Raw genomic sequence first — 10760 nt, 5'->3', positions numbered from 1 at the left:
CTTTCCCTCTTCTTTTCATAAATGCCAAATGTAGTTTTCATCTTGGTCTTTCAAAGCCTTGTAGCTGTTCCTTGGGTCTTTAGAAAGAAACTTAAAAAAAAAGTTTTTATTGATTTTAGAAAGGGAGAGGGAGAGGGAGAGTGAGCGAGTGAGAGGGAAATATCAACTTGTTGTTCCACTTATTTACTCATTGGTTGATTCTTGTACGTGCCCTGTCCGGGACTGAACCTACATCCTTGGCATTTTGGGACGATGCTCTATTAATTGAGCTACCTGACCACACAATTATTATTATTATTTATTTTTTAAATATGTTTTAATGATTTTTAGAGAGAGTAAGGGAGAGGGAGAGAGAAACATCCATGAAAGAGAAAGTCATCTCCCTCCTGCACGCCCCCTATTGGGGATCAAGCTTGAAACCTAGCCATGTACCATGACCCAGAATCAATCAGTGACCTCTGCATGCAAGGGTCAGTCCTCAACAAACTGAGCCGTACCGGCTGAGCCAGGGTCAGAAACTTTTGATTACTGTCTCACAGGAGGGTGGAGGGTCGGAAGAGGAAGGAGCAGCTAGGCTCCAGGAGAGTGAGGATATCTCTAAGGTCAAAGATTCCATCTCCTCTCTGACTCAGTGTCTCATGTTCTTGCCAATCAAGATGCCGCCGGTTTATTTTGTCACGCAAGAAAGGCCCGAACCTGTAGAGAATTTTCATAAGAGTTTATTTGAGCCAAACTGACAACATATGCTGGGGATCAAGATTAAAAAAATGCTTTCCCAAAATGACAGCTTTTCAACTTCTTTTGTGTATTTAACATTAAAGAGGGAATTGTAATGAAGATTACATTGAAGCAGGAAAAATCAAGGCAGCGATTGGATTACAGGAAGTTAACAAGATTACATTCTCTCTTGAGGATGGTTACGGTTTTATTTCAAAGGCGTGTTAACCTAGATGCACAGATGCAATGGGTGGGCCTTTCTTAAGTTACGGTATATGCCTGGGTGTGACTATCCACCATGACCTGCCCAGTTAGGAATTTATGATCACATCACCCTATGAGGTTACTTTCCATAGAGCTCATGTTTACATCCATGATCTTTACATGCTGGAGGGCTTGGGTCTGTGATTAGGAACAATGGTAGGTTGTTGTGTTTTTTTCTTCCTTAGACTTAGTGCTGGGCTCTAAGTTGCCTCAGAGACCATTTCTGCTCTGGCTTATTGGGCATCATCAAAGGGAAAGTGACAGTGCTGTCAGTGTATGAATTATGAACCTAAAGATCATTTTGTACATTTCCACATAATTCAGATGACATGAGGAATGTGGGTAAAAAAATGGGGTTCTCTGGAAAGGAACATCACAGGGTCATCTAATCATACATCCCTAACTGGCCAGGTCATGGTGGATAGTCATGCTTAGGGATATAACTTCTCCGGTAAAAAGCTTATCTTTGTCTTGAACAAGCCCTGTCCGTTGTTCCTGTGTGCCTAGGTTAACACACCTTTGAAATTCCTCTTTGAATATCCTTCATTCTAAAGCATGACCACCATCAAGAGAGCACATAATTTTAACTCTCCTGTTCAAGAAAGCACATAATATATGAGGCCTGGTGCATGAAATTCGTGCATGGGGGGTGATGGTGTACCTCAGCCCAGCCTGCACCCTCTCCATTCTGGGACCCCTCAGGGGATGTCTGACTTCTGGACATCCCTCTCATAATCTGGGATCACTGACTCCTAACTGCTCACTTATCTGCCTGCCTGGTTGCCCCTAACTGTCCTCCCTGGCTGGCCTGGTCGCCACTAGCCACCTCTCCCTTAGCCCCCACCACTGTGACTTTTTCTGGAAGGATGTCCAGAAGATGTCTGGTCTAATTAGCATGTTACCCTTTTATTAGTATAGAAATGCTTATTGATTTCAGAGAGGAAGGGAGAGGGAGAGAGAGAAACATCAGTGATGAGAGAGAAGCACTGATCTGTTGTCTCCTGCATGTCCCCTCACTGGGATCAAGCTTGCCCCCACAACCTAAACTCAGGTATGTGCTCTGACTAGGAATCAAAACTTGACCTCCTGATTCATAGGTTGATGCTCAACTACTGAGTCACACCAGACAGAAAGCACATAATCTTAACCTGTAATCGATCCTTGCCTTGCTTTCTCCCACCTTCCTATAATCTTCCTTATAGTTCCCTCCTTAACTTCAAATGCATAAAATAAATTTATTCTCCCCAGCATATGTTGTTCCCCAGTATATATTGTTAGTTTGGCTCAAATAAATTCTTGTAAAAATTCTCTACAGGTTTGGCCGTTTCTTATGCTGACAGGAACAAAATGCACTTTTCTCTCATGAACATAATTGAAAATTTTCTTTAAAAAAAACCCAAACCCTCCTTCAAGGATGTGTTTCTTACTGATTTGAGAGAAACATCGATTCCTTATATGCCTGCACTGGGGATGGACCCTAAAACCTAGGTATGTGCCCTGATTGGAAATCAAATTGACAATTTATTATTATTATTATTTTTGGTCTTCAAAACACAAAATTTTATTTTTAAATTAAATCTTTATTGTTGAAAGAATTACATATGTTCCCCTTTCCCCCCCATTGATCCCTTCTAGCCCTCCTCCCCCCAGGCCGTCACCACCCTATAGTCTATTCCATGGGTTATTCATATACGTATAGTAAGTTCTTTGACCATTTCTCCCACCTCCCCTCTGAGATTCAGCAGTCTGTTTTATGTTTCTAAGTCTCTGGATCTATTTTGTCAGCTTATTTTGTTCATTAGATTCCATATATGAGTGAGATCATATGATACTTGTCTTTCTCTGAATGGCTTATTTTGTTTAGCATAATACTCTCCAGGTCCCTCCATGCTGTCTCAAAGGAAAAGAGACCCTTCTTTTTTCACTGCTGCATAGTATTCCATTGTGTAGATGCATCACAACTGTTTTTATCCACTCACCTACTGATGGGCACTTTGGCTGTTTCCAGATCTTAGCTATTATAAATTGTGCTGGTATGGACATAGCTTCTTTCTGATTGGTGTTTTGGGTCTCTTTGGGTATATTCCCAGAAGTTGGATCACTGAGTCAAATGGCAATTCCATACTTAATTTTTTGAGGAAACTTCATACTGTTTTCCTTATAGCTGCAGCAGTCTGCATTCCCACCAGCAGGGTACTAGGGTTCCTCTTTCTCCACATTCTCAGCAGCATTTTTTATTTGTTGATGATAGCCATTCTGACAGGAATGAGGTGATATCTCATTGTTGTTTTAATTTACATCTCTCTGATGGCCAGTGACTTTGAGCATTTTCTCATATGTGTCCTGGTCATCAGTATGTGCACTATGGAGAAGTGTCTATTTAGATCCTTTGCAAACTGGCAACTTTTTGGTGCACGGGATAATGCTCTAACAACTGAGCCACACTGTCTAGGACGGAAATTTTTCTTAAAATCTCCCCTTGCCCTTTGGCGTAAGCAACATATACCTTATGCTAGAATTATATATAGCCTAGTAATTTTCCTATGATACTTTCATTACTGCAAATATAGTTGCCTCCTGTTCCTCCTCTTATTTGTAAACTATTGCTATAATGATACTGAAGAGCCATTATGATACACTATCTTGTAAATTATTTGGTCTAGAAGATCCCAGAGGGAAGGGGAAAAATGTGAGATAGCTTCTGTTAAACAAAAGGTATTTATTTATTTATTTATCTTGACCAAAAGCCCTGCAGGGTCCTGCAGTAGGGATAGGTACAATACTAGTGGGAAGTTCTTGCACCACTCCCTCAGTTTCAGAGCACAGTTTTGTTTTGTGTGTGTGTGTGTGTGTGTGTGTGTATATATATATATATATATATATATATATATATATATAATATTTTATTGATTTTTTTTTTTTTTTTTTTTTTACAGAGAGGGAGAAGGATAGAGTTAGAAACATCGATGAGAAACATCCATCAGCTGCCTCCTGCACACCCCCTACTGGGGATGTACCCACAACCAAGGTACATACCCTTGACTGGAATCGAACCTGGGACCTTTCAGTCCGCAGGCCGACGCTCTATCCACTGAGCCAAATCGGTTTCGGCTATATATATATATATTTTTATTTCAAAGAGGAAGGGAGAGGGAAAGAGATAGAAACATCGATGATGAGAATCATTGATTGGCTGCCTCCTGCACACCCCCTACTGGAGATGGAGCCTGCAACCTGGGCATGTGCCCTTGACTGGAATCAAACTGGGGACACTTCAGTCTGCAGGCTGATGCTCTATCCACTGAGCCAAACTGGCAAGTGCCAGAGCACAGTTTTTATGCCATGTTAAAGCATTGCTGAAATCTAGCTATACGAAAAAATGTGGCCTGGCCACAGTTGGCTAGAGTGCTCAGGTTGCAGGTTCAATTCCTGGTCAGGGCACATATAAAAATCAACCAATGAATGCATAAATATGTGGAACAACAAGTCGACATCTCTCTTTTACTCTCTCTTGTAAGGTCAATAAATAAAACATAAAAATATAAAAAAGAAAAAATCTGGACTCAGATAAATGTGAACACTTGTGCTGGAAAGCAAGTGACTCCATAATTTATAGTATAGCTGGTATCTTTCAACACTCATATAGTAAATCCTTCCTACCTGGAATCTCAGATAGTAGGTTAAAGACTTTATTTTCCACTCACTGCATGTGGAGGATATCTTTCCATCTATTACCATCTATCTTTTCAATCGTTCTAGGAAGGCAGGTTGATGGGAAGTTTGCTTTCAATTTTAAAGGCCTTAGGGTAGGGGTGTCGAACTCAATCAGAGAAGGGGCCAAAATCTAAAATCCAGCCTAAATCGCGGGCCGAATGGTTTACTGAACAGTCATAAACTGTCATTGTGATGGAAACGCAGCGGAGTGCAGTGATGACAGCGCGGTGCGGGCCACATTGCAAGGCCTGGCGGGACGGATTTGGCCCGCGGGCCTTGTGTTTGACACATGTGCCTTAGGGTAAGGAGAAAATGGTAGTATTTTTGCAGGTAGGCAGCTTCCCATGTGAGCCTGGGAAGTATATCTACATCTCAATTTAAGGCTGGATTAACTCAAGGGGTGAGTGTAAAACATTTTTCCAGGATCATACAATTGGCACAGAAAAGTTGTGACATGTTTAGAATTTGTTCAGCACCCTTTACAAAAGTTTATCTTTATGGTTTGGTTCCCATCACCTACTATGTATCAGACAATGCCAGGCACCAGAGATCCAAGGATGAATAAAAACATACTCTCTCCTCAAGGTATTTGTATATAATTATTGCCATTCCTTCAGATACATCTTTGCAGTTCTCTTCCCCTCCACCCACCCTCTCCAATTATTTCATGAATGGTTTCTGTAGGAATCCACCTGCTTGGATACTGTTATCCAGGGTCATCCTTAGCTTCCCCCAGGAGAGCCTCAGAGTTCCTATCTTTCCCTAAACACCCTCGCTTTCCCCTGCCATTCATTTTTTTTTTTTTTTTTTTAGGTAAGGAAATGGGAAGTCTGAGACCAATGGCTCCTAAGACTTGCATTTTCACGTCTATTCCAGAAAGCCAGGGGGACACGCAGACTTGGTGGAGTCAACAGGAAACTATCGATCCCGTGCAGGAAATGACCTACTCCGAGGGCAACCGAGGTGCCGCGGATTTTCCCCTCTCTCTTCCCTCAGTTCCCGGTGAAACTCATTTCCGGGTCTCGATCACTCAGGTCCTCTGCGGCCAGCACAGAGTCCGGCAGGCCCCGCCCAGCCCCACCGCAGGCGGCGGCCCATAGGCCCTTCCCTCCGGGGGCACTTCACGCCTCGCTTCACGTCGCTGCAAGCCTCGACCAATCAGTAGCGGGGGGAGGCGGTACCAAAATAGTCCCCACTTCCTCCCCAAACAGCCGCCTCGCGTTGCGTCATCCTGATGGATGACTCAGGCAGCCAATCAACAAGCAGCCTCGGTCCCAGCCTACCTTAAACCCAATCAATTAAAACGAAGAAGGGGGAATCGGGGCGGAGAATGGAAAACTTGCCCCTCTTTTGGAAATGGCTTGAAAAGGTGCGTCCGGACTGCGTGAACTTATTATTTTTTTTTTTTTAAACTAGGGGTCACTGCCTACTGTCTATCTCCTAAGCCCCAGTTCTGTCCCCTTCGACTCCACCCCACGATGAGCCCCACCCCTCACTTCTCCTCCCCAGTTTGGTGGAGCACATCCCCACCCCGAGCGCCCCGGGGAAGAGCCGAACCCCAGCGCCCGGCGCCTTCCACGCTCCTCCCCGGGCGGGTAGAGTCGGGGGAAGGAGAGACCCCCGCAGCCCCGGCGCCAATCTTTCCATTCGGTGCGTGTCTCCCCCCCGGCCCCACGTTCCCGGGTCGGGGCTGACACGGGAGTGGGCGGAGCCGGGCGCCCGCTGGTTGCGGGAGCGGCCGAAGCTCCTTAAGGTGGAACGGAACTGTTAGGTGGCCGGGGCCTCCAGATACCTGCTTCTCAACCTTGCTTCCCATACCGTTTCTCATGGCTGTCCCCTAGCCTTAGTTTTAGACGACCCCCCCCCCCCCCAAGAATAAACAGGTTTGGTAGAGGATATAAAGTTAAATTAGTAAAACTTAATAGTTGTGTAAAGGAAATACAAATGGCGGAGAGGGCTTTTTTCCCCTTATGATTTAATCTCTTCTGCGAGGTTCTGTTCTTCTGAGAGTGCCTTTTACAGTAGCAGCTAGGACTCTTCCTGATGTGCAAATGAGAGCTCCACTTTTGCCTGATAAGTCTTCCTAAATGAATCATTTTGTATCTTATGTTTATTCTCTCCCGACTAGATCTGACTACAGCCACTGAGGAAACAAGGACCTTGTGCCAGTGGCTGAGGGTACCTCCGATCCTTTTACCACGAGTCCCCTATAGCTGGCAGAATGGAGGTGGTATATTTCCTGGGCTTGCAGTCTGGTCTCTGGCTCAGTCTTCTCACTTATCAAGTGGGCATAATCATACCTACCTTCTAGGTTTAGTGCGAATACCTGAAGACGTAATGTATTATTAAATGAAAACACGTAATCTGAAAGGTATAAAGGAAGAGTAGATAATATGAATACAAAGCATATAATAATAGTAAAGATTTACAACATCCTTATGTTCCAGCACTTTTTTTATAGTTTGTGTGTGTGTGTTTTAATATATTTTATTGATTTTTTTCAGAGAGGAAGAAAGAGGGATAGAGAGTTAGAAACATCGATGAGAGAGAATCATCGATCAGCTGCTTCTTGCACATCCCCTTCTGGGGATGTGTCCACAGCCAAGGTACATGCCCTTGACCGGAATCGAACCTGGAACTTTTCAGTTCGCAGGCTGACGCTCTATCCACTGAGCCAAACCAATTTCGGCTGTCCCAGTACTTTTAAAGACAAGTTATTTTGTACAACTTCAGACACAAAAGTAGAGAGAATAGTAGTAAAAGACAAAACAACAATGGGCAAATTTTTCATCATTTATGCCATCACTTTATTATTTTGAAGCAAATTTTAGGCATTTCATGACTAAATACTTCTGTATACATTTTTGAAAGATAAAGATTCTTAAATAATAGCAACTTCATTAGCACATCTAAAATATAACAATAATTTCTTAATATCACCATGGTCAGGATTGAAATGTCACCAACTGCTTCATAATATTTGTTCCAGCTGCTTTTTTCAAATCAGGACTTCCCCCCAAAACTCCACAAATTGTATTTCACGGATATGTTTCTTGATCCATATATGCTTGCATTTGGTCAATATGTTTTAAGCCTCTTTCATTCTCTAGGTTCCCCTTTCCTCATGCACTTATTTATGCATTACATTCAAGAAGTAGGAATTATTATTATCTTCCCCGTTTACTGATGAGATTCTGAGGAACAGAGCAGTTTAATGACTTAAGTTTTTAGTTATTGAGTGCTAAAGTTGGGATTTGAATACATGAATCATATCACTATATTTTGTTACATAGTTTCATATAATACATAGCTCTTTAATGCTTCTGAAATGTATTACTTACTAATATTATGAAGAAGCATTTAAAAAATATATTTTATTGCTTTTTTACAGAGAGGAAGAGAGAGGGATAGAGAGTTATAAACATCGATGAGAGAGAATCATCGATCAGCTGCCTCTTGCACACCCCCTACTGGGGATGTGCCCGCAACCAATGTACATGCCCTTGACTGGAATCGAACCTGGAACCTTCCAGTCCGAAGGCTGATGCTCTATCCACTGAGCCAAACTGGTTTCGGCTGAAGAAGCATTTTGCTCATGAAGAATTACACAATATGTTCTATTATATAGAAGGGTGGATCCTTTCCTGAGAAACATCTATGTGAGAGAGAGAGAGAGAGAGAGACACACACACACGGATTGGTTGCCTCCCACATGTGGCTGGGGATTTAGTCTGCAACTGAGGTTGTGCTCTTGACCAGAATCGAACCTGGGACCTTTCAGTCTTTAGGCTGACACTCTATCCACTGAGCCACATTCAGGGGTCCTCAAACTTTTTAAAGTGGGGGCCAGATCACGGTCCCTCAGAGAGCTGGAGGGCCGGACTATATGAACTACTAATTCCTACTGTAACACCTCGGCTGCGCTCACTGCCCAAAAAACCTGGCGGGCCGGATCAGACTCCTCTGCGGGCCGCATGTGGCCCGCGGGCCCTAGTTTGAAGACGCCTGATAGGGTGAGACATCCATTAGTTGTTCCACTTATTTATGCATTCATTGGTTGATTCTTGTATGGGCCCTGACCGAGGATAGAACCGGCAACCTTGGCACATCAGGACGACATTCTAACCAATTGAGCATGCTGGCCAGGGCTTGTTTCTATTTTTTGAAGTTACAAATAATGCTGCAGCAAATATCTTGTATATTACAAATAATTCTTGAGCTTTTAATTTTTCTGAATTTACTGAAAAAGTCTAATCCTTCCCTAGCTTTTCAATGTTTAATATTTTTACACCTGCTTCCCAAATTCCATTTACATACATAGAAAATGTAAAAAAAAAGTTTGAAAAAAGAAGCATAATAAATATCGAACTCACACCAAAAAACGTTTGATGGCAAATTATCTTTGTGTGGGGGGATGAGTTAATGTTGTGTGTGTGTATGGGGGGGGGGGGGGCGTACCTGGATATTAGAAGGGTACAGAGAAAGAAAAGACTCCCCAGGTCTTCACTTCTTTTAAGTTTAAAGATGACTTTAAAAAAAATAAAGGTTGACTTTTAATTCTGACAGCTCTGGACAATGGAATAGAAATTATGAGCTGGATCCTTAGAGTCATTTGGATTTGTTCATTTAAGTCCTGACTTTGCTACTTATTAATCATGAGAACTTAGACATAGTCAATATCTGTTAGTCATAGTGTTCTCATCTGTAAAATAGGTATAGTTACAGATTATGGGACTTCTAGAAGAATTAAATGTGATAACATATGCAGAGTGCTAAGCTCAATGCATGGCACATTGTAAATATAATGTAATTTTATATATGTACTACCGTAGTAGCACAGTGCATGGATTTGGGCACATTGAAAGGAAATCTATTAGAAGAAATATTTTAATATCACTGTTCGCCCTTTCTCTATAATAGAAGTGTCAACCAAATTCATAGTCAACAATGACATATTGAGACACATGCGTGCAATTGGTAGCAGTGAGAGCTTTATATGTTTCAGGCATGCATGAGTCAACTTAGCCTTTTATATATGTAGAATAAATTAGATCTTGCTTAATTAGACCTGCTTTCTGATTTAGCTAAACTTTTTCCAGCTCATATTAAATATTATGAAGCACCCCAACTTCTCTTTCAGGTAATTGTTAGCAACACAGCTGTAAATATCAACATGAAGCAGATTATTGTAGATCACACAGAAGAACAAAGGGTAAAATATTTAACTGCAGCAGTGTTTAACTATATTCTGTGCAGTAAGAAAACCTGAAATCATTTTCAAGGTCCACCATTTCTTACATCTTTTCAGCCAGGTCAAGTTTCTAGGCTTTCTAAATCTCTGTTTTCTGGTTAATGAAAATAAAATAGGATTCCTCTGACTCTCCTATTTACCTACTCCAGGACTTCTGTGAAGATCAAATGAGATGAGGCACCAGAAAACGCTTCACAGACATTTGGTTAAAGTGTCAAATGTTTCCACCTGGCTATAAAGCAAGTCATGTTCCTGGGCTGAAGAAACTCCAAGGAGGCTAGTCGCTGGGGAGAGGAAGCTAGGTGTTGCTATGTGACATCATTACCCTGCACCCACAGCCACATTTCCAGGCCGGGCTGGGCTGTGGACCTCATTTTGTGCCATCGCAGCATTGGTTGTGATTTGGTGGGGTGTTGCTCCGGGGTGGTGGCAGGGCCTGTGTCCCACTTGGGGTAATCCAAGTGTTGCTTTGTCAGTGCCAGGTCTGTGCTGCTGTTTCTCTGTAAATGGCCAGTGTGCATCATGGCAGCTCCTGCATTGAGAGTCTGTCCCCTGGTGGTCAGTGTGCATCATAGCAACTGATCAGACGGTGGAGGGACACTGAGCATATTAGCCTTTTATGTATATAGATAGTTTATTTTTAATATATATATTTTATTGACTTTTTACAGAGAGGAAGGGAGAGAGAGAGCTAGAAACGTCGATGAGAGAGAAACATGACCAGCTGCCTCTTGCACACCCACTACTGAGTATGTGCCCGCAACCAACGTACATGCCCTTGACCGGAATCGAACCTGGGACCTTTCAGTCCGCA

The sequence above is a fragment of the Pipistrellus kuhlii genome, unplaced genomic scaffold, assembly GCF_014108245.1.
Source record: "Pipistrellus kuhlii isolate mPipKuh1 unplaced genomic scaffold, mPipKuh1.p scaffold_m20_p_3, whole genome shotgun sequence".
Lineage (NCBI taxonomy): Eukaryota > Metazoa > Chordata > Mammalia > Chiroptera > Vespertilionidae > Pipistrellus > Pipistrellus kuhlii.
Note: the sequence above shows the minus strand (reverse complement) of the source record.